Source organism: Anastrepha ludens, chromosome 4 (genome assembly GCF_028408465.1).
Source record: "Anastrepha ludens isolate Willacy chromosome 4, idAnaLude1.1, whole genome shotgun sequence".
Lineage (NCBI taxonomy): Eukaryota > Metazoa > Arthropoda > Insecta > Diptera > Tephritidae > Anastrepha > Anastrepha ludens.
In genome coordinates, this window is record NC_071500.1 from 30,999,103 (window position 1) to 31,024,728 (window position 25,626).

General features: G+C 34.5%; 1 protein-coding gene across 4 annotated transcripts in view; it reads right to left on the reverse strand.

Annotated features, from left to right (window-relative positions):
* Positions 1-25,626, reverse strand: part of LOC128861467 (FMRFamide receptor) — a 175,890-nt gene that overhangs the window by 63,279 nt on the left and 86,985 nt on the right. For 3 of the 4 annotated variants that reach the window (XM_054099609.1, XM_054099606.1, XM_054099608.1), the window contains exon 3: positions 10,482-10,640. The gene's annotated coding sequence lies outside the window, so the exon portion shown is untranslated. Of the gene's footprint in view, positions 1-10,481; positions 10,641-21,042; positions 21,085-25,626 lie in introns of those variants that run through there. The other variant, XM_054099610.1, reaches the window with a different exon arrangement.

Genomic DNA, 25,626 nt, shown 5'->3' on the forward strand with positions numbered 1-25,626 from the left:
TCAGCCGATTGCTTCGAAATCAGTGAGATAAATTTAATGATCTGATGTGGACCGCAGCTCTGAGTTCTTTTCGCCATGGTATCCCATATGATGTGGCAGCTGAAGTTACTCTCGCGAGTCTGTTTCGGATGACCAAACCTTGCAATCTGTCGTCCTTGCTTCCTTACTTGTTTTCCTTTATGTGCATATTTATTTTTCTACCCCCACGTCTTAATTGATGTGGAGTATATAAAAAATGAAACCAAAAATGAAGCCAAGCGAAGGCAATGGGAAAAGAGCAACAGTTCCTTATATTGGTGTTATTTGTTGCCTTTGCAGACATAATTTCAAAAATTAAAAAGGCAAAGAGCAATTGAACGATGAGGCAGAAATACAGCGACGCACAATAATGAACTTCGAACTGATATTTTATTTTTCATTTTCATTTTAAGCTTTATTTTTATACCACATTTAAGCGCAGGCTACTCGTCGTCCGTAGTGATATTAAATGCATCAAAGGCGCTGTCAACCAGATTTAATTGAGACACCGACCGAACACGTTGTCCCGCGGATTCCAATATTTTACACATACATTACATACATATGTACATAAGAATTATACAGTTTCACCTTAATAAATACCATAGTGAACCACAACAAAGTGGTTGTTTAGATGAACCGCTCGTTTTGGGTTCTCTCTACGGTAATAGGGGTTTTCCAAAATGGGATCAAGTCGAAATGGAATAAAAAATGTAGTGTGTGAGTGCGTCTATGAACCAAACGAGCGATTTTCTCAATTGCCGCGTTTCATACCATAAAGTTTGTTTTCAAACTTCTATATTTTGTTTTCGTAGCACGGAATTTGTTCCGAAAGTGCGTCATTAAGTTAGCAGAGTATGTGATTCATAATAAGTAGCTGTCTTTGCAGTGAACCGCATATCCACAGAGTTTATGCAAGCCCAAGATTCACGAACAGGCTTACTAGCTCCTGAAGCCATAATATACCTACACAACACGGGACTACAGTGCAGTTTAAAAGTGTGCCTGGCAGCAGGAAGTTGGCAGGTAGCGCTGTACCCGGTTGACCTTGCTGTCGATCCGTTCTGGACAAATTTAATAGCTGGAGTTTTTTAGTGGACGTTTATTATAACAGTTGGATCTTTCGGTTGCAAGCGAAGCATCTTTCTGACTTACGTTCAGTTTCGCTATGCAAAACTACCGAAACAAAAGATTAAAACTTAACATGTTAAAAGACGTAACTTTCGTAGTTTATAAGTTCGTCATCGACTATGAGTTTGTTTGCAAAAATTATTAGGTGCGCAACTAAGTTCTCGCTGTTTTATTATGAAAATATAACTTTATTCTAAAAAAATGGTTACAAGTGAATCATTGAAAGTATTACCCATCGCTGGCTACTACTTTTCCCCTTCTTTCTGGTATATATCGTATACCATCGCGGTAAAACTGTTCATCTTTTGAGGCTATCCACGGATCAGGCCATTTTTTGATGTCTTCATATGAATGGAACTGCTGGTCAGCTAGACTATGTGCCATCGATCGGTCCAGGTGATAATCGGACGGCGCAATATCTGGAGAATACGGCGGGTGGGGTAGGACTTCCCATAGGTAATACCAGTGTTTCCAGGTATGTTTTAATGGGTTTGGCAACGTGAGGCCGAGCGTTGTCATGGTGTGGAGTCACTTTTTCATGCCTCTCCGCGTATTGCGGCCGTTTCTCGCGCAGTGCTCAGCTCAATCGCATCAATTGAAGTCAATACCGATCCCCAGTTATGGTTTTGCATGGTTTTAACAGTTCATATTAACCCATTCGATCCCATTGTACTCGCTTGAGTACAGAAAAAGCACCTTTTTCGAAACGACGTCAAAAGCCAACGCTTACAAATTTTTAAATGTACTCGCCACTTTATAATACAGAGCAATGTCAAAAAGGAATACACATGTTTCTCCTTCTTTTTTTTGAGTCCCATTATCCGTTATTCACTTGTCTTTGCGTGCACGTTTGCTATTTTTCTTCTTTTCATGGTTTAGTTTGCAATAAGCTCTCTGTTTGACAAAATCTAAGTTATCACGAAAAAAGTTCAGTGTTGTAATATTCATAATACATATAATTTGTATACTTTATAACAAAAATACGAAAAAAGTTGTGGAAAAGTGCATTTCGGTAGGTTTAAATTGTAGTGTACTCGCATGGGTACAGTGGGAACATTCATATATATTTTGTGTGCATATTTCATGTAGATTTGGTAATGGATGTAACAAAATTTTATGGAGAAAGGTTTCACAACCTTTCTGCGGCCACCGACTATATTGAATCAAGCGATCGTAGTCACTTCGACTTCGCTATTATACCGCCAAATACCCACTGGGTCACAGATGAGGAGTACATTGAAGAGGATAATATATTGCGTGATGATATTCCAAGGGATGTTCCGGGCGAAGTTGACTTATTTTTGAGCAGTGACAGTGACAGTGATGATGATATTCCACTTGCAAGCTTACAAAAAAGGCAAAAGTTGTCAAATGATCTAAATCCAAAATGGAGAAAGAGAATAACAAGTGCGGAAATTCCAGAAACGCATTTTTACGAACAATCCTAACTTGAAGCGTGTTCTTTATTGGTAACTAATAACTCAGTTGAAATTTTTGAAACTATTTTTGACGATGAGGTGGTAAAATTAATTATCGATTAAACGAAAATATATGCCTTGCAGCAGAACAAGCATGATTTTTGTTTCAATGAGGAGGATCTTAAAATTTTTATCGGAATTTTACTCTATAGCGGCTATCACTCAATGCCAAGAGAACGCATGTACTGGCAACTGGATGAAGATACCAGAACACCTTTTATAGCCAACAATATGTCGCGAAATCGCTTTCAAGAAATTAAACAGTTTTTGCATCTTACTGATAACTCTAATTTAGATTTTAGCGATAAAATGGCAAAGATAAGACCACTATCGACCACATACCGTCAAACGATGATCAAGACAAGAGAGGCGCAAGGTGAATGCCCATCAGCCGAAGTTGATAGCGGAATACAACTCAGGAATGGGAGGAGTTGACCTCCCCGACCAAGCTTTGAATACTTACTATATACAGTTTAGAGGAAAGAAATGGTGGTGACCTCTTTTCACCACAATGATAAGCTCGTGCGTAGAAAACATGGAAGCTTTATAAAATGGCAACTAAGAGTCAATGCGACTTGTTGCAATACCAACGTGAAATTGTGCGATTTTATTTACGCAATTATAACATCCGGGACATATCTTCAAAACGATCGACAACGGCATCACTAGCTGGTTCCTCATATAACCATTTTCCCAAAAGGATATCGAATCAGCTGAGGTGCAGGGAGTGTCACCAAAGAATTCGATGGATTTGCGAGTTATGCAATGTAGCCCTTTGCGTAGAGAGAGAATGTTTCAAAAACTTCCATACTGTTAACCGAACTAATAACCAAGGAAGCCTTTGAAAGTGTCTTTTTATTTAATACTCCATATTTTCATATACAGGCAATGTATATACATATTATCCCATTGTACTCGATTGGGTACAGCCCAAAAAATGCATTTCAATTTGTTTTTTTTCGAGTTTTTTTTTTTTAAGGAGCTTAATTACACTATTTCAATAAACTTTTTATAAACGCATTTAAAAAAAATTGTTTTATATAAGGTTGGGATTTAATGGGTTAAGTAACACCAACTTGGTCCCACCAAATACATAGCATAACCTTCGCAGCGCGAATACTCGGCCGAGACGACAACGTAGAAGCATGACCGGGCAGTCCCCATGACTTTGTTTTCTTTGGATTGCTGTAATGAATCCGTTTTTTATCACCGTCACGATGCGATGAAGAAAACCCATTAAATCCCCTTTTTGCTACTGGAGCAGTTGTTCACAGACGAAAAAATGACGTTCAATATCCCTTGGTTTTAACTCATAAGGAACCCAAATCCCCTGTTTCAGAATCGTTCCCATGCAATCGCTTGGAAATGGATTGGCGGGTAACTCCTAATATTGAAGCAAGCTTTTGTTGCGTTTGACACAGATCCTCATTGAGCAATGCCTCCAATTCAGCGTCCTCGAAGGTTTTTGGCATTCCTTCATGCGGACGGTCGTCAACATTAAAATCACCGTCTTTGATGCGACGGAACCAATCTCGGCATGTTGTTTCACTTAAAGCAGCAACTCCATAAACTTTTTGTAGCTCTCGATGCGCTTCAGCATCGAATGAAAAAGGAAAATCAACACTTCCCGCAAATGACGATTATTCGGCACAAAATCAGACATTTTCACAAAACCAAAAGTATATGATACCAAAACCAAATCACTAATGTGTCGAAGCAGTTTGTTTGCCATAGGTCTAAGCTGGGTTTATGACGTTTAGGTTATGTTAGCATCGACTAGCACACACTGTTGGCGGCATCTATTGACAAACAGCGGGAACTTAGTTGCGCACCTAATAACATTTTACTAAATTTACATAAAATTCGGCACTTCCTTATAGGGTTGTCAAAGAAACAATTAAAAAAATTGTTAACAATTCTGATATTTTAGGTGCCCGCCCTAGCCGAATGAATTGATGCGTAAGTACCATTCGGTATGGGCATGAAACACCAAATGTTCCATCATTTTTTTCTAAAGCGGCTGCCCCTCAGCAGGCAATAGTAAACTTCCGAGTGTATTTCTGCCTTGAAAAAGCTCTTCATAAAAACCCATCTGCCGTTCAGAGGTGACATAAAACTGAGGGTCTCTCCATTTGTAAAACACAGGAAGACGTAAATGAGAAGCAGAGCTTAAAAATGATTATTAATGGGCATAATTATTTCACTTACGCAAAGCGGCAAGGTTAGGAATATTTTAACGAATTTTAAGACAAAACTGCAGAATGTAAGTAGTGTCGAAAGTGTATTCGAACAACAAGAAATATCACTAACTTAAAGAAATATACTATGCGCATATAAAAAACGTTCACAAAGCTGTGGGCGAAATGATTGGAAACACGAGCACCGTAAATAAAATGTTAATCGAATGATGCACCAGATGAACCGTGAGACAGAACTCGACGAAGAATTACATAAAAAATGTATTCTAACTCAAAAGTCAATAAAAATAGTTTTGCAGCAAATTATTCACATACTCGAACACCTACCGGTGAGAAATCGTCATTTTTTCGTCAAGATTTGTGAGAACAATCAGCCATTATTGCACAAAATATTATTGAAATTCCTGGTATGCAAGAAGTACTTGCAGCAATTCTATTTTAAGCCAAGCAAAGTTGTGCAGCAACATGATTATTTGCGTAAATGCAGGATGCACAGTGTGATGTTCCCACATAAGCGAAGGCCAAAAAGCAGAACATGCTCCGATTTTAATGAAATTTTGCAAATTTTCTACTTTCGTTTAGGGAAAAAGAAATCTGTAATATGGCCAAGTGAGGCTTACTGCCACGCCTCACTCCCTTGCGGGCGGAAGTCTGGAAAGTTTTGATTTAATTTAATTTGCATGCGTGTTTTATTTGTAAAAGTATGTATCTGAAATATAGTGAAGATTGATTCACAGGCAAGCCCGCCATCAACATAAAATATGTGGTGCAGCCAATTGCTATACTTCTTTTCAACAAATTTCCTGTTACATCTACAATTTCGTAGCTTTGAAATGAACTTCAAATGGAGCTTGCGAACTTTTTCTCAAACTTCTGCATTTAGAGTTTTATTAAATAGGACTTCTATCATATGTACTTCTAAGCGCACGCAAAATCAAATAAAAAAAATTCACTCAATTCAAAAATTTGTAAAGCAGATGCCGCTATAAAAAATGTTGGAAAATAAAGGCTAGCACATATGTACATATATAAAGCGGCCTGTGCGCACCAAAATTTGGTTTTTGTTAAATTTGGCAAAGTTGCAATTTGCCTTTTTCTACATTGGCACTTAATACCTTTTCTTACCAAATAATGCACAGAAACGCAAAACAATAAGAAACGAAAACACAATAAAACGTGTTTGCAGAGTTGATGACTGAAAAAATAAAAAAAAATCCTGAAAATTAAATAAGGCCGGCGGGCCAATTAGATGTCCTAAATTCAGTAGTTTTCGCGAAGCGTTGTAGGATGAGAAAAAAAACAATTAGCCAAATGAAGTTTTGGGGATAGTTTAATATATATTTAAACTAAAAAAACAAATGTGTACAATCTCCAACAATATATTGTTAGCCGAGTTATCAATAGATTCCCAGAGCGCCTTGCCACTGAAGTATCCAACTTCTGTACAAGATACAACTTGCAATTTTCATCTGAAAACAAAAAAAAAAATATTATTAATTTTGATGTAATTATCTTCGATGTGAACTAAGAAAATTGGGAGAAACACGTAAAATTCGAATTTTTGGGGAAGGTAGAAAAAAAAGTGGTTTTTCGAGGAAAAAAAAAACTCTTCAACTGGGTAAAAAAGTCGCTTAAAAAAAGTTTTTGGATGTTTTTTTTAGTTCACATAGAAGAGAAAACAATACTGAAGATAACGCATTTTGAATGAAATGGATAGCTCGTTTAGTGCAATCGTGTACATAAATTAGGTAAAATCGTGAAAGTGAAAAGCCGAGAAAACGCGCTTCAAAGTCAATGGTCAATGGGCGGAGCACTACAACAATAAGCGCACGGTTACTCGACGCCGCACAGTGGGAACTTTTCATGTAGACTGCGGCCATAAATCAATTTTTTTCACATCGTTCGATTTGCATGAAATTTTCAAAATTTATTAACAACTAATTAAGAATTGTTGTTTTAAAATTTTAGACCATAATCTTTATTATTTTTCTGTACACAGTATGTCAAAGTTAAGGTATGACAACATACTTGAAATATGGGAGTTCAAAGTGCTATATTTGAATGCTTGTTATTTACATATGAAACATCACACAACATTTCTAAAAATGCAATTCGTAAGAACCATTTTTCTTTATTAAAAATGACAAAAAAAAAATGAATTCCTAAAAAATGGAAAAAAGTTGCATGTAGCATATATACAGCCCAAAAAAATGAACATTTATCATTTTCAAAGGACTAGAAAATATATTGCACCGCTGAGCACCGAATTAAGACTTATATCAAATTAAAGCTTGAAAATTCAGCTAAAAGTTAAAGAAAACAAGACATAGCACAGCTTAGCACAGCGATTTATACACAACAAAAACCACAAACAACCATGCGCGAAATTCACACTGCGCGCTATGCATATGTTTACGTGCAATAGTCGGAGAGAGTCTTGTCGCCAAAGCGAGTGGTGGGAGAGTACACAGAAGTGAGTTCTTAATGAGTTGGCGGTGAATCGTCAATTGTCCGTTATGGATTAAAATATAAATATGCTTGCATTATTATCTTTGTGACAGTGACAGTTAATACAAGTTTAATATAAAGTGTTTAGAAATTTATTAAAGTTATGGATAAATCTAATATTCATTATAATGCGATTGTTGAACTATTGTTCGATAGGGATAAAGATATTGACGTTGTTGTTGGTGTCATATCAGCAAATTATAATTTGTCTGAGACAAATATAATTAACTTTCGCAAATTTTTAATAAAATATTTCTATCCAAATTTAAATTAAAGTGGAACAAAAGTGCGCGCATTAAATCCAGGTTTTTAATTGATAATAAACAATGGCTTTCACGGCTTTATACGATAAATAAAAACGTTTTGAATATTGAGCAGCCAAGTACTTCGCTTTCAGCCAAACGTGGAAGACCTTGTATTTCATTTGAAGAAAGTCATGAGAGAACTAAGAGGACTAAAGTAAAACAAATTTGTGAAAATTATTCTGAAGAGCTGATAGTGTCTGCAGCTAAAAGATATAATAAAGAAGAAAATTTTAAATCGTTTACACCTGAAAAAGCACTTAGCCTCATAATCGATGCTGCATTATCAAAGCACCAGTATGAAATTTTAAGAAGCTCAGCCAAAGAAATCGGTTGTGATATTTTTCCAAATTATAAACAAATTTTGGCAGTTAAAAAGCAATGTTATAATGCTAATATTACGGTTGAGGAAAATTGTAGTAGTGTTGGATTACAACAATTACTTGATCACACAGCTTCAAGAATTTTTAAATCTAAATCGCAATGTGAGGTTGAAGAGTTTCCACATCAGTTGCGTTTATTAAGCAAATGGGGCTGTGATGGGTCATCTGGGCACCGCAGTTAAAGAAATTGGAATACCATGATGATGTAAAGATTAAAAAAAAAAAAAATTTTTATTGCAGTACTATGAAAAGTAGGCGTAAAAATAGTAGGAATAATTTGAAATTCACACCAAATATTGAAAACTTTTTAAAACGTAAATGTACCAAAATTTTAAAGTTTGACCTAAAATTTTATGCCAGTTAGAGCATTTTTTAAGTTAGTATTGTATGGGAGGTGGTCGTAAGAGGGGGCAGATTTTTACAAAATTATTACCCAATATTAGGAATTACACAAAATACAAGTATACAAAATTTTGTTATTTTTTTTTTTAATTTTGTGGAAGTTATGGCTACTTTATTGTTAAGGTTGTGTGGGAGGTAGGCGTAAAAGTGGGCGGATTTTTTTGATTTTTTAACTAGAAGTTTAAAATGTCTTAAAAGTGATTTCTGCATATTTTCAAACTTCTAGAATGACTCCTTGTATTTTTGGCCGCTGTGGCACCACTGTGCGCCGCACTACGCTCGGCTCTGTAGCTCTGCAAATACTTGGAATTTAACTCTGAAAATTTGTGTCTCATGTTCTTGAATATCTAAGCTATTGATTTCAGGAAAAAAAAAATCGATTTTTTGGACCTTTTAATTGGCCCGCCGGCCATAAGTAAAATGCCGCTTTTTAAAGATAGACTATAAAGCAAGCAATTTTTCAAAAACTAGAAAACTAAAACAATAAATTTCCTTAAACATCTACTTTTAGAAGCGAATTTTTATATTAAAAAGAAAAAAAATGTAAAGAACCTTTCAGCCACGTTTTGATTAAGTTATTCATGATTGGTCCTCAACAAAATGTTAGGGAAAATTATGTTAGGTTTGGCAGCCGCATCGCACATAGAGACAGCAATGCCACTTAGACCATGAAATATTAGGTCCTACATTTCCCTCTCATTATTGAATCATCCTGAGCTTTCGACAAAGCGTAAAAGGTTGTTGATACCTAAAGTGTATAGATACGAATAACGAATAGAGATATCGTTAAGAAGAAGGATTTAAAAATCGGTTCCTGCTTCTGGCTAGAGCTGGGCATGTGCAAAATAAGTGTTGAATTGTTTCCAATTCCTCCTCATTCCTACAGCTACGACAGAAATCATGCATGTAAACGCATAATCGCCTTGCATTATTTCCTATGGGACAATTTCCGGTGAGGGCCCCTACTAAGGCCCTAATTTGAAGTCTACTAAATTTAATAATATTCTTGAACAAACGTAGATGTAGGCTTGGCCATGTTTGCCAGGAATTTCACAGGTATTGACACTAATCCATCTCTGATTTACAGAACTGATTAGTGCGTCCTTAATAAGAAGTTCACAAGTTGCGAGGGGTACCCCCATAAAATTACTTATGCTTAACATACCTTACAGGTACCTTTCCCTTGCAAGTTGGCCAGTGCTACAGTTCCCTGGTATATCTCTGTTGCTGGGAACCCAGCATAAGATAATACAATATTGTTTGGTCATCTCATTAAGAGATTGGGTACAATATAAGACACTCCTTGATGTTGGTTGGAATGCATTCAGGGTTCGTAGGGCAGCTTTGCTCTCTGATAGAATGCAGATATCTGTTGATGATATTCTGTTTATCTTTAGCCATTTTAAGGCTTCATGAGTAGCGTTTATTTCCGCTTGAAAAACCGGTAGTTCAAAGGATTCACTAATAGAAAGCTCTTTGCTATATAACCCTGATCCTGCACCGGTGTCCATTTTAGATCCTTCCGTGTAGATCTTAACGGGTAAGTTGGGTGATGGATCTTCTCTAAGCCATTCCAGTCTAGAAGGGATTTGCATTAAGAAATTCCTTTCGAAGCAGAGAATGGGAGGATTATATTCACAGTCACTGGGTATATCCGTATAGGAGTCTAAGATGGTTGAATGTCCAAGTGTGATAGTCTTCCATTGTGAGGTCGCTCTGAGCCTTAAAGCGCAACAGGTCGCTGAGTATTTGCAGAAGAGATCTAGGGATGGCAGATGTAGCATGATGTCCAAAGACATGGATGGCGTGGTTTTCATGACGCCACATATTGCTAATACCTGTACAAAGTGCTAATTCCATCAAAATATTACTAAACACCACTTTATATTTAACTATTTGTGGCCACTGTCGGACGCTCCTACAAGTTGGAGCAGCACTTACTGTGAATGTGACTCAACGGTTTTTGGAACATAAAAATATGGTCATTGAAATTCCCAAATGCATCTCAACCGCATCTCAAACGCTCACAGGCATGGAAATAAATATAGTTCAATTACTTACACCTTTTACGATCATTTGAAGCAGCAACAAATATTGCACAAGCAGTCCGCTAATTCCCTTATCGCAATGCATGGTTTCAAAAACTTAACCTGTTGTGGCACAAGTACAAGGACCGCTCTGAGCCCATTTTGGAGATCCGTAAGCTTGAGCAAGTGCCATCTAAAAAATTAAAAATGATATGAAAAATAGTATAGACAAAAGTCATGGCTAATCCGATTCAGGTAAATCGTACTCATCACAAATCAATTCATTACAACTAGAAATTAAGTAAAAGTGGAAAGGTTTCAAATAACAAATTTCCAAAATTGTATCGCTTAGATTGTAAATATTAGGTTGGGGGAAAAAGAAATCCATTACTTCTTCGGTAGATGGCTGTAGTAATCGATAACTCGTAAAGTATTGATCAAAAATTTAATCACACTAGCCGGTTCAGAGCCTTTCAGCACCTTAAAGCAGCGCAAGACATTGCGAGGAGAACACGCTAATGATATTTATATATACAACATTTTTTTAATGGGGAAATGAAATATTTCATTTGATATTCTTTTCCCCTGTTCGATGTGAATTCTATCTCTCTTTTACCAATAGCAATTTCATATAAGTGAAAAATATATCTACTGTACTTTAAACTCCAAGGCAACTCATTTGTATACTTATAATGTGGCTGCTCTGAAAAAAGTTCTAGTGTGAAATTTGGCCGTATTTATTGTAAGGTCGCCATGGCCGAATGAATAGATGCTTGGCTAAAGCTTGAAAATTCGTGAGTTCGAATCTCCGTGAATGAAACACCGAATTGTGGGGTAAAAGTTTTTTAATGAAAACAAAAAAAATATGAATTTTATAATTTATAAACAAAACATTTTAATTACACGTTTTAACGAAAATGAGGAGTTATTGAGGAGTTTGTGCTGATTACTTTTTGATGACGAAAATGAGTAGTTTGGCCCAAAGGCGCTGATTACTTGTTGAGAACAAAAATGAGAAGTATGATTACTAGTGCTGAGAAGTTTGTGATAACGACAATGAGGAGTTTAGTTGTCAGCAGTTATTACATTGTAAGAATAAAAATGAATAGTTGCCTTACCTTTAGAGCATAGTAGATATATTTTCCAGTTATAAGAAATTGCTATTGGTAAAAGGGAGATAGAATATCACACCGACAAGGGGAAACTATCAGAACTTTCCCATGGCTAGAACGAAAATGTGTAGTTGGATGAGAATAGTGATGATGTTAATATGAGTGCTAATAGTCAGCTGTCTTGTAGGGTACGCTTTTTCACAAACACAAACACAATCGGAAATCGTATATTAACCCTTAGGAGCATGGTGGGAAGCCAGGTTCCCACCTTCTTTTTTCTCAACTTTTCTCTACAGATTTCATATTTATGAAAATGGGACCGAGAAAATTTATTTATATGATAATCCATATATCAAAGAATGTAACTGAAACTAAGAAAATTGTTTTGCGTGAATTTATAAACAATTACAGATAAACAAATTGAAAAAATCGTCTATTTTCAGGAAAAAATTCATTTTTCAACAAAGTACATAATGTATAAAGATGGGACATGATACTATAAGGTTTTTGGGGTTGCTGATTACGAATCTGAGGTCAGATTTGAGAAATTCAATATGGCGGACCCCAAAAACTCCCTAATATCAAACTTGGTGAGTATCCAACAAGTTTTCAAAAAATATGTCCGCCATTTTGTATCCGCCATATTGAATTTCTCAAATCTGACTCAAGGTTCGTAATCAGCGACCCCAAAAACCCCCTAATATCAAATTTGGTGAGTATCCAACAAGTTTTCAAAAAATAGGTCCGCCATTTTGTATCCGCCATATTGAATTTCTCAAATCTGACCTCAGATTCGTAATCAGCGACCCCTGAAACCCTTAAAATTACATGCAATCATAAAAGCGGTTGGTAAGTAAAATGTGTGCTTCAAAGGGTTAAGCGTGCTAGCCTAGTTTACAGAATGTAGAGGAGTAACCCAAGAATGGTAGACACAAGATTACGTCCATCAGAGAGTGCGTGGCGTCGCATGACCTGATTTGCGCAATGTTGCCATTTGATCTTCGCAATATATTTAGTGTTTTTTTATGCCCAAAAGGCTAACATTTTTAAGTTTGTTGCTTGTTTCTTTTTTTTTTAATTTAAAGCTACCGAAAATGTAAGTTAAAGAAAAACTGTATTATTAAAAAAAAGAATGGTAAAAAAGGGTACTTCGAGAAGATTTTAGTGTTAATAAAAATATATTGGTTCTTATAAAATTTGATATTTTGAAAGTGAAAATTCAATTTTCTGCTCCTCTTAAGGTTTTGATAGAATATTAAATCTTCTTCTCTCAACTCTTTTTAACATTGAAAACCTTTTTACACATTTTAAAACGCGTTTGCATTTACTGAATGCGAATTAAAATAAAAGAAGTTATAGTGTAATCGTTTCTTCCGGTCCTCAATCCTTAGTGGGACACAGGGCATCAAGAAGTGTATTCATAGTAAAAATAAGCAACAAAATACCAGAAAACTCTGGAGAAACTATAATGACATTTATACAAAACGGGTACCTTATCTTGTTACAAAACCTCACATACAGCAAAAAAGTCGTTCTCTTAACAAAAGAGTTTCTCTTAACAAAAATTCAGAATTCAAATTGTATGTAACCACAAGACATTTAGTTAAAAAAACGCAGATTTTAAAGGTAAACCATACAAACTTCTTTAAGTAGTTCAATAAAAACTGGGTATTTTATTTTCTTTAAATGGGCATTTTAGTGCGTTTTTATATCCAAAGCTAGGCAACACTGCAGTAGCGAGAGAGAGATTTGACTGCTGGAAGGAGAAGAACACCAACAACAACCGCAATCGCGGGCAATGCAACCAGATGTTAAAAGAAGTAAAGCTAAATAAAACGGAGTGATTTATTGAACTAATTTCAAAAAACAAAAATACTTTACAAAATTATTGTATAAACATTACATTTTATTTAGAACAGATTAGAAAAATGTCATGAAGAAAGAACTAAAACTTCGAGGCTAAATAACAAAAAAAAAATGCCAAATCAAGTTACGAAAATGGTAATCTGACCATTCTGGTGCTAATACGATATCACTCATTGTCAAATTTGCTAAGAGCAAAGTAACGGTACCACGATAGACGCTATCTCATTATTCTTTCCATCATGGGTGTAACCAACATCAGACTGTTAACCAGCTCTCAGCGAATTTAAAGGGATCAGTTGATTTATAAATAAAGAAAAACAATAAAGAAAAACAATCAAGGAAGCTATTACTCATTTTACTTCGCTGCCGTCTGGATAACAACTGATTGGACAGGTGTGAAAATGTGTGTGAAATGAGAGGGCAGAATTCCGCTGTTGTCCCCTGAAACGCGACATCCGAAGTTAGTCTCACAATTTTGCTTCGGATGGCCAAACCTGGTAATCCATCATCCTTGGTAGCTTCAGTTATGCACTTCCGCTTGGATTTCAATCAATTATAATATTAATCTGAGATTGGGTTTTCTGTGTTTCACTTTCACTGCTTAATTTTCTTTTTTGTGCTCATGTGGATGTCCTAAAAAAAATTCACAAGAAAATTGTCGGTTAGAATTCACTCCAACTTGAATTTGTGAAATTGCGGTTTCGGTCCAATCAACGATTTGAGTAAATTTAAATATATACGAGATTTTTTAATATTAACTTTAATAAAAATAAAAAATAAAAATTAAATAGTAGTAAATTTAACGTAAGACCTTTTTCAAAGCAAAACAGACAGAATTCTACTCAGGAGGCGATCCGTCTTAAATTTATGGAAGGTATAAGAATGTCCCGCTTGCGTTAGTAACTGGCGCTAACGTGAAAAAAATGCTTGTGGAAAGACCTAAGTATTAGAGTTGAGCTAAAAAATCACAGTACTCCACAAACGAATGTATCTGATTGGAAAAAGGAAAAGAAAATATTGAAAAAATTTTTTTTTATTTTATTATTTTGTCATGTCAACGCCCATTGTAGTCCGTTCGTGGAAAGACCTATAGGAGCCGAGCTAAACCATCAGAGTACTCCACAAACGAATGTATCTGACTAGAAAAAAGAAAAAGAAAATATTGAAAAAAAAAATTTTTATAACATTATCTCGTGCTCCGTTTTGCTTCGCTGTATACAATCTGCCGCAATTTTTCGCAAATAACTGACAGGCGTACAAAAACGTTTGCACCGACCGTACTACGAACTATGGCAAAGGCTTTCGAAAGTCACCTTTCGAAAAAAACCTTAGTCTGAACGCCCATTGTAGTTGTTGCAGGAATGGATTTTTCTTTTAAGCGTGAAATGACATGTTAAAAATATTCTTATTGATCCCGTAGTTGGACACGAGCCTCTACTCTTTAATGTTAAATGAATTGCTCCAATTGCGAACATGAACTTAAAATACAGTGAGCCAAAAAAGTTTAAGTACACCTGAAGTTTTAGAAAATTATCAATAAAAACTCCATCATACAATCTAAAAATAAAATTTATTCTTCGAAATAGATATATTTAAAGGTTAAAGAACACAAAATAAGCCTTTTCATGGGTTACGAACTTAAAACATAGAAATAGCTATACAAAAATGAAAAAAAAAGTCCGAGCGCACGTCAAATAAGTTTTCGTACACTTAACCGAAAATATTAAAATCGTTTGAAAATTCTTATAGGTTAAGTGTTGTTAGTATTTGGTTGGCCCTCCCCCGGCATCGATAACTGCTTGTAAGTGCCGCCGCATGCTCTTCACTAAGTTTCCGGTATCATTTTGGGTTATTTTCATCCACTCAGTCGATAAAGCCTTCTTTAGGGATTCCTTCGAAGTAATTGTGTGTTTACGTATTCGTTTTTCGAGCAGATCCCAGATGTGCTCGATAGGATTTAGATCCGGGGACTGGGGTGGTGTATGTAGTTGCTTGCAGTTATATAGAAGCCACTCTCTGACCAAATATGACGTGTGTTTCGGGTCATTGTCTTGTTGAAACAAGAACCAATTTTTTTCAAACCCCAATTGTGTCGCACTCGTCTCAAGATTTTCTCTCAGGATTTTTAGGGAGAGGTGCTTATCCATTACATTGTCAACAAACACAAGCTTTCCAACACCAACTTCTGCCATACAGCCCCAAACTATAATGTTACCACCACCGTGTTTCACTGTGGGTACCAAATTTTTCACTTTCATCTGTTTATTTGGTTTTCTATAAACTTTTACGGCTCCATCTGGACCAAACAAATTATATTTAGACTCATCACTAAAAATTACGTTGCTCCAAAATGATTCGGGCTTGTTCAGATAGTCTTTAGCGAAGTTAGTCCTCTTTTTTTTATTTACTTTAGATATAAAAGGCTTTTTACGCGGTGTTCGACCATTGTACCCAGCCTTATGGAGTACACTTCGAACAGTTTGTGGGTGGACGCTTATTCCAACGCTTTGCTGCACCTCTTCCTGTATTTCCACAGCAGATTTTCTGGGATTAGACCTTATTAAATCTAGGATTCGGCGCCCGTCTCTCTGTGAGAGTTTTTTTGGCCGGCCGGATCGCGGCTTTGGCCGAATATTTCCAGAGTTTATATAAGAATTAATTACTCCTTGCACGCTGGAATGTGATTTACCGATATTTTTGCCGATTTCACGCAAAGATTTTTTTTCTAAATATAATTTTATAGTCACTTTACGCAAATCGACTGATATTTCACACCCGCGACCCATCATATACGTTAACTGTCACCATAAACACAAAACTATTAATAGTTATACATACCATTTGCATCAAAATACTATCAACTATGATCATTTGAGCGATGATAAGAAATAACGGAGAAAAACCGTAAGTTTTGGAAACAGAAACAACGAAAAAATAACAACGTACGTAAACTTTTTTGGCTGTTTTAGCTCTCTCTCTCTCCTTAACGACAATTATTCTTCAACTCACAACAGTGAGAGAGAAGAAAGGAGTGAAACTAAGTTAACAATATTCTCTTTTTACACTACATGCCAAAAGTTTATGTTTATATTTAAAAATAAAAATTATTTTAGTAAATTTTTGAACAAAACTTAAGTGTACTTAAACTTTTTTGACTCACTGTACCTATAATAATACAGGCACATCTAACGTATGGGAATGGTAGCATATTTTCTTTCTGTTAAAAACTCCTTCAATTCGCTCATTTTCTCTTAAAATAACCGTAAACTAATGCAATCAACTTTTCATTTGCTATTCAATCATTCACAATTTACTATGATTAAATTGACAGTTCACAACTGTAAAGTTTATTTTGACGGTGAATCAAAAACCAATTCAAAAATTAACAAATAACTCACCAAAACTACATCATTCACTATTGCTCTTTAAGTTCATTTCTATAATCACTTCCACTCGAATTCGGAACATATCTCGTAATGTTGTGTAAGTCTAGGAAACTCTATCAGTGAACGCCGTTTAGCTCAATTGCACCTGATACGGAATCATTCGCACTACCCACAACTGTAAAAGCATTTTTTGCTTGTGTGTGAGCTCATGTTTGCTCAGCACTGATATATAGTGAAAGAGCAAACCAGAAAAAAACTATTAAAGTCGCCAGATCATTACATACATACATATGCATATTCCCGCATGCGAGCAATTTTATATAATTGCTTAGCATAGATGTAAGATATGTACGAGTATGTATGGAGGTCAACTGCAGTCAGCAGCAACAGTAGCCTGCAGATATTTAAATGTCAGCAAACTCATAAAATCATTAACATGTAATAAATTATTCATGCATATTTTTATGTAATATACATAATAACAAAAGCATACATACACACATCATAATTTAATCATAATTGTAAAAGGCAGTCTTTGAAGTAATTTTTGAATAATAAATTACACAATCTAAATGCCACTAACTTATTTTTATTTTTCTAAGAAAATAAACTGGCGACGTGGATGGGATATATTGTGCAATAACATTTCTAGTGATAATCGGCATCAGGAAGGATAAATTCTTCGATAAGCCGAATGGAGCCCCACAAATAAAATGAACTCAAAATCAAGCAAAATTTAAAACACATTATTAGCAAATAATGAAATTAAATATAAAATAAAAACATTTAAAATTGAAGTGTTAAAAAGAAAATCAGCATTAAAATTTGTGAGAAATGAAACAAAAATTTCAAAAAGATGTGAAAAGTCTGCGAAATCGAAATGATATGAAATCGATATTCATATGAAAACAAAAAAAAAGCATTATGATTTTTAAATTAACAACAAGAATATATCAACTATATTTTTAAATGAAATAATAGATATGTCTTTCAAGGAAAACAGAGTGACTTTAATTTAACCGTGACAAAAAAATTATTATGCATAGAGTATTGTGATTAAAATTTATTCTCAAGAGAGTTACAACAAACAATGGAAAAAAAGTAATAACATGCATTTAACCAGCCAGAGACAAAGAGAAAAAGCAGCAAGCACAATAACATTAATAGCATTACATCCAATAATCAAATATTGCACTTAAACCATTGAAGCACTATTTAAAAGAAAGAGAAATATTAACACCAACAAAAACCAACATAATAAAACTTTTCGCTCACATCAAAGAAATTAACAACAGCTGGATATGAACAATAGCGACTACAACCAAGAATGATAGAAAGAAGATTGCGCCCATCAGAGCGTACGAGACGTCACGTTTGCTGAGTTGTGCAGTATTGCCAACCATTTGCTCTTCGCAATAAATTTAGTGCTTTTTTCTACCGAAAATGTGAAAATTTTGAAGTTTCGTGTTTTTTTTTTTTTTAATTTAAAGCTACCGAAACTTTAAATTAAAAAAGAGGTGGTCTGTAAAGTCGGTTTACTGACGATAGTTTAACGTGATAACGTCATAAGAAAATACTGATTGAATGGTTGCATTTTTCAAAAGAAAATTTTAATTTTATTTGTTTGATAGATATTTTGTATGGATATAGAGAATGAGTTAACATTAACATAACATAATATACTTTAACATAACATAACATAACATAACATAACATAACAAATTACCACGTATTAAAGCACTTATCAACAGCTTTCATTTGATACCCATATTGTACATACACAACCAAAGGTTACCCGGGTCCACGTTTTGATTTATATCTCGATACCCCAGTCACGGAGCGGCACTGTACTAAAGCATTCACCAACAGCTTTCATTTGATACCCATATTGTACATACACATCCGAAGGTTACCCGGGTCAACGTTTTCTCCTATATCTCAAGACCCTATCTACCAATAGGTATTCAAACTATACGGAAATCATCTTCAATACCTACTTAACAATGTGTGGAAGTTTGGTTTAATTCGGTTCAAAGACACGGCGGGTCCACGTTTTGGCATATATTTCCAGACCCTAGTCATCAATAGGTATGAAAATTACCCGCTATTAAAGCACTTATCAACAGCTTTCATTTGATATCCATATTGTACAAACACATTCTAGGGTCCACGTTTTGGTCTCTATCTCGAGACCCTAGTCACGGAGCGGATGGAAATACTCTGAACTAAAGCATTCACCAACAGCTTCAATTTGATACCCATATTGTACATACACATCCGAAGGTTACCCGGGTCAACGTTTTGACCTATATCTCGAGACCCTATCTACCAATAGGTATTCAAACTATACGGAAATCATCTTCAATACCTCCTTAACAATGTGTGGAAGTTTGGTTTAATTCGGTGCAAAGACAGGGCGGGTCCACGTTTTGGCATATATTTCCAGACCCTAGTCATCAATAGGTATGAAAATTACCCCGTATTAAAGCACTTATCAGCAGCTTTCATTTGATACCCATATTGTACATACACATCCGAAGGTTACCCGGGTCCACGTTTTGACCTATATCTCGAGCCCTATTTCCAAAATAAAATATAATCCATGTTACACGTGATGTAGCTTTCGAATGGTGAAAGAATTTTTAAAATCGGTCCAGTAGTTTTTGAGCCTATTCATTACAACCAAACAAACAAAGTTTTCCTCTTTATAATATTAGTATAGATATGGTAAATATTACCATACATTTTTTCCTTCATATATAATAAAAAAATAATAATAATAACATTAAAACAACAGGTATTATTAACAAACTTGGTTTTATTTTAAATTCTTCAAGTGAATGAAATTAATAATAATCAATAAGAAGGCATATGCAAATATAAATACGTGAATTTATATATGTACATATGCGCATATACATACATATATACGCTCACTTAAGTACGGGAGAGCAAGATGTCGAACGTTGCCGTTCGTTTGCTTTGTTTGCTTTGTCGTTCCTTCCGCGCTTTCGCTTGCAGTTCATTCAATGCAATGAGCAAGGTAACTACATATGAGCAAGGTAACACTAATGAGAAAGGTAACACTAAAGAGCAAGGTAACACTAATATGAGCAAGGTAACTACATATGAGCAAGGTAACGACACATTTTTTCGTGCGTGCAGCCTGTTAAATCGAATTATAAGACGTTATCACGTCAAAACAAACTATATTATTAAACAAAAAAAGGTTAAAAAAGGTCACTCTGAGAAGATTTTAGTTCTAATGAAAATAAGTTGCTTCTTATAAAATTTGATATTTTGAAAGTGTGAATTTAATTTTTTGATCCTTTTAAGGTTATGCAAGAATATTAAAGGTCTTTCTCTCAACTCTTTTTAAGATTGAAAACCTTCTTACACAGTTTCTTCCGACCATCAATCCTTAGTGGACTTAGGGCATCAAGAGGTGTATTCATTGTAAAAATAAGCCGCAAAATACCAGAAAGTACTAAAGAAACCATACTGACATTTTTACAAAAAGAGTACCTTATCTAGTTACATAACCTCAAATTTAGCAAATTCCCTTAACAAAAGAGTCTCACTTAACAAAAAAAAACTCATAAATTAAATTGTACATAAGCATAACACATTTATTTAAAAAAAAACGCACATTTTAAAGACAATTTGTCACGTATACAAAGTTCTATAAGTGATTCAATAAAAATTTGTTGGGTTATTTTCTTTGAATGGGCATTTTAGTCCGTTTTTATATCCAAAGCTAGGCAACACGGCAGTATCGAGAGAGAGATTTGACTGCCGAAAGCAGAAGAACACCAACAACACCTGCAATCGCGGGCAATGCCACCAGATGTTAAAAAAAGTAAAGCTAAATAAAACTGAGTGAATTATTTAAATAATTATTAAAAAATGTATATTTTACAAAATTATAAACATGACATTTTAATTAGAACAGCTAGAAAAATGTCATGAAGAAAGAACTAAACCTCCGAGACTAAATAACAAAAAAAATTCTAAATCAAGTTACGAAAATGGTAATCTGGCCATACTGGAGCTAAAATCACGTAACTAGTTGTCAAATTCGCTGAGCGCAAAGTAACGGGACCACGATAGGCGCCATCTCATTATTCTCTCCATCGTGACAACAACAACAGACGCAATGGCTTTGAGCTTACGTCAAGCTAGGAGTATGACTGCATTCAATGGAAGTAGAGAGTATACGCTCAGTAATTACCTGAGAGTCGTCGCGTCTGTGTTACAGCGCTTCAAGCAGAGCCAATATATGATGAAATCTCTACTAAGCAATACATTGCAAGGTAAGGCGTTAAAAGTAGCAGAATTTTTTGTTCCAACCTACATGAGATAGCAAAATAATTAAAAAAAAATAAAAACAAAAAAATAAAATGAATAAAACCATAAATTAATAAATAAAAGGAATAAAATTATTTTTTTTTTTTAATTTTAGAATCGATGCTCTAAATGTTGAAGAACTTTGAAGAATTACATTTTAAATTGAGGAAAATTTGAAGACTAGCTTGGAAACTTTTCTATACATAGAACGTTTTATATACACCTCTACATGATGAGAAACTAACTTTTGATATTTATATAAGCTATTTACCCCTTAATATTCAATCTCTTTTGCTTTAAAATAATATTTTTTCTACTAATACTAATACATTTTATTTAGAAAGTAAAAAATAAAAATATATAAAATTAGTGCATAATAAACAAGTAAATAGTTTTCCACGTAATTCAAATAACAATAACTTTCCTAGCAATAACCCCACAAAATGCAAATAACGATTTAAATAGAAATGGTTTCCAACGATTCAAAAATACAAGCAACTTTCCTAATAAAAGTAGCCGCAGTAACAGAAATGATAGTGGTAGTTGTAATAAATCGAATAGAACTTTTAAAAACTTTCAAACGAAAAATTTTAATACTCTTAACAAAACTAGACAGCAACATCAAAACCGAAATTATGAATGTGAAAATTTTAGTAATTTACTACAAAATCAGCAAAATTCATACAACAGAAATTTAGGTAATAATGCAGAATCAATGGAAAATTACGCTATTTTATGTTACAGCAAATTTTCCTGTGCAGCCTCGAAATTATCATTATACATGTATATATGTATATATATAATTGGAGCTCACACCCTTTTTGGGTGTTTGGCCGAAATTATCATTACCCATAATAATAATATACAAACAATAAATAATACCAAAACGAGATGCCCCATTCATAGTGGTGCTGCCCTCGGATATTATAATTTTTTTTTCCAATATAGGAATACAGAAATGCTTAATAAAACCAAAATATCTTAGTCTGTGAAAATATTAATATATAAAATAAGAAAGGAAGTACTTATAAATGTGTCGGAAATATCGAGGACAAAAAATAACACCATGACTGTTAAATTAATTAATTTTATTGATAAAAATTCGATTGCATAGTAATAAATATTTTAAGGCGCCTCACAGTGGTCAAGTAGCCCGACGCTTTGGTCAGAAAACAATAAGTCAAAGAGAAATAGTACGATTTTTATGAAATTTTTACATATAGGGTTTTTTGTGTCGCTGATTCTGAAAATGAAATCAGAATTTCAAAATTCAAAATGGCAGACCCAAAATGGCGGACATTTTTCGCGAAAAGTGTTCAGATTTTACTAAAATTCACATTACCGAGGATTTTGGGGTCGCTGATTGTGAATATGAGATCAGAATTTCAAAATGAAATGGCGGACAGTTTTTGCAAAAAGTTTTCAGATTTTACTGAAGTTCACATTACCAAGGTTTTTGGAGTCTTTGATTTCGACAGTAGACGTACGATTTTCAAAAGAATATGCCACATTAAAAGGGGGGAAAATATGTCGTGAAAAATAATACACTTAAACTAAAAGTGACGTATCATACATTTATTTATGAAATAAACTTAAATTTTAATAGGAAGAACATACATTTATTCATATCTCCTCGTCATTGTTCACATCAAGGATGCTGTCTGAAAACTTCATTAATGTATATAAATTAATATAAATATATTTATATTATTGTAAATTTATGTAAACTATTCACCGTTACGCTCGTTGAATCGTCCAACAAGCTTTTATTATTCTCCAGGAAACGATTTTTCGTACTGCGAGCATCTTTCCGTTTCTTTTTCAAAACAGAAATAACTTTAATCAAAGCCGTTTTTGATTTTTCTTCGATAACATATGAAGGTATTGCGTCGTCCATTAGTTTATTACAGATAATTTGTATTAAATTATCAAATTTTTCTGACAGAAAAACATCATGGATGGCATCGTACCTTTCCGAACAACATCCTTTTTAGTTTGCCCTTTTTCGTTGAAAAATGGTGAATCTGCACCTATTTTTGTGCGGCGCTCGAAAACGTGCATGCGTACTGTCTCGCGCGAGTCCCAACAAATGGCACTTTTGAGCGTTCACCACGGAACATCTGTTCAATGTAAACATCTGTCCCTTTGGATTTTAATGCTCCAGTGTCATCTGTTGACGAATATATGAAGCTTTACCTCAAACGGTAACTTTCGATTTTGGGATTTTTGGCCAAAACGTCGGGCTACTTGACCACTGTGCGCCTGGGAGCTATAGTAGATTTTCAACTCAATACTCTTATATTTAGTAGGTAATAATGAAATAAATATAATTGACGATAAATTAAACATTTCTTGTGGGCAAATTAATTATTTAGAAATATTCGAATTGGATAAATTCAAAGATCTAATGTTCACAAGCTTAAACTGGAACTTAAAGGAAGTAAGTAAGTTATAATAAAAATTTGTAATATACAATATATAAAAATAAAAGACATTTTATATTGAAGACCAAAATTTAACTACAACTTCCTGTTTAAAACATAAAATAATAACCACTTCTCATAAAATAGAATACTGTAGGAATTATAGACTGCCACTATGATGGAAAGAATAATGAGATGGCGTCTATCGTGGTCCCAATACTTTGTTTTCAACGATTTCGACAATGAGTGACGTCGTATTAGCACCAGTATTGCCAAATTACCATTTTTGTAACTTGACTTCGCATTTTTTGGTTATTAAGACTCGGAGTTTTAGTTCTTTCTTCATGACATTTTTCTATCCTGTTCTAAATAAAATGTAATGTCTATAATTTTGTAAAATACACATTTTTTAAAAATTAGTTGAATGATTCACTCAGTTTTATTTAGCTCTACTTTTGACGTGATAACGTCTTATAATTCGATTTAGCCGGTTGCACGCACGAAAAAATGTGTCGTTACCTTGCTCATTTGTCGTTACCTTGAATGAACTGCAAGTGAAAGCGCGGAACGAACGACAAAGCAAACAAAGCAAACGAACGGCAACGTTCGACATCTTGCTCTCTCCTACTTATGTGAGCATCTATATGTATGTATATGCGCATATGTACATATATAAATTCACGTATTTGTATTTGCATATGCCTTCTTATTGATTATTATTAATTTGATTTACTTGAAGAATTTAAAATAAAACCAAGTTTGTTAATAATACCTGTTGTTTTAATGTTATTATTATTAATTTTTTTATTATATATGAAGGAAAAAATGTATGGTATATTAATATTTACCATTTACCTTATAAGATATGTTGTATACTAATATATGTATATAAACACGCATATACATATACAATTTCGCGCAATTTTCAAAAAGAACAAATCTATATGTAAAGATGCATACAAGTCATATGGACATATCAAATATACGAATCTATTCCGTACGCAAGCAAATGTAAGCTAATGTGCTTGATCTGCAAGCGAGAGCGCGGAACGAACGACAAAGAGCACAATCGGCCCCCGCGTTCGACAACGTTCGACATCTGGCTCTGTCCTACCCGAGAGAGAATGCGAGAGAGAGAGAGAGAGAGAGAGAGAGAAAGAACATATATTTCAATAAATTCACAACATTTGCAGTAAATAAAAACAGACAAAATTTATAAAAAACGGAGAAGGGTCGGCCGGTGTAGGTAAACGCCGGACGCAAACCGTGGCAAGAACGCGTACTAATCCAGGCGTTTATCACCCACACAACGACACAAATTACTGCAAGGCAATACCAATAAATCCGACGCCGGAATGGATAGCACTTTATAGTATGCACAAGCAATAGCCAGGAAACAGAAATAAGCGCCAAAAATTAGGCACCAAAAAAATCCAAAACTATTGGGACCAAATAACGCCCCAAACAATAGGCACCAAAGAAATATAACGCCAAAAAGTAGGCACCAAAAATATATTTCCTACAAGATTGCACCAACAAACAAGCCCCAAAAAGTAGGCAGCGTTATTTCTCACTAGAAATTAGCAACCACAAGGAAAAACTCAGGAAAAATAGCCTAAAGTGTATCTAAGATATATAAAAGGTATAGCTCTCCCTCTCTCCTTTTCCTTTACGTTATATCTTTTTTCTCTCTCGCGGAACGCAAATGGCCAAAACGTTGCATGGCCTTAAAATTTTACTCTCTATTCTCGCTTGTCCATGGACGCCTAAGAAGTTTCACTTAAAAAAAAATAGTAAAACTGATAGTAACTGCAAATCTTATATTGACGCTTTCGAAAAGTTAAAGAGAATTTTAACAGATACGCCATTAGTAGAAACTTTAATAAAAAACATTTTTTGACCATGGATGCAAGCAATGTTGCTATTGACGCGGTGTCGAGTCAGGATGGCAAACTGGTAAGTTACGCCAGTAGAACTTTAAAAAAATTCTCAACGTTAGAAAAGGAATTATTAGCCATAGTATTTGGCGTGATAGTCAGTCTGCA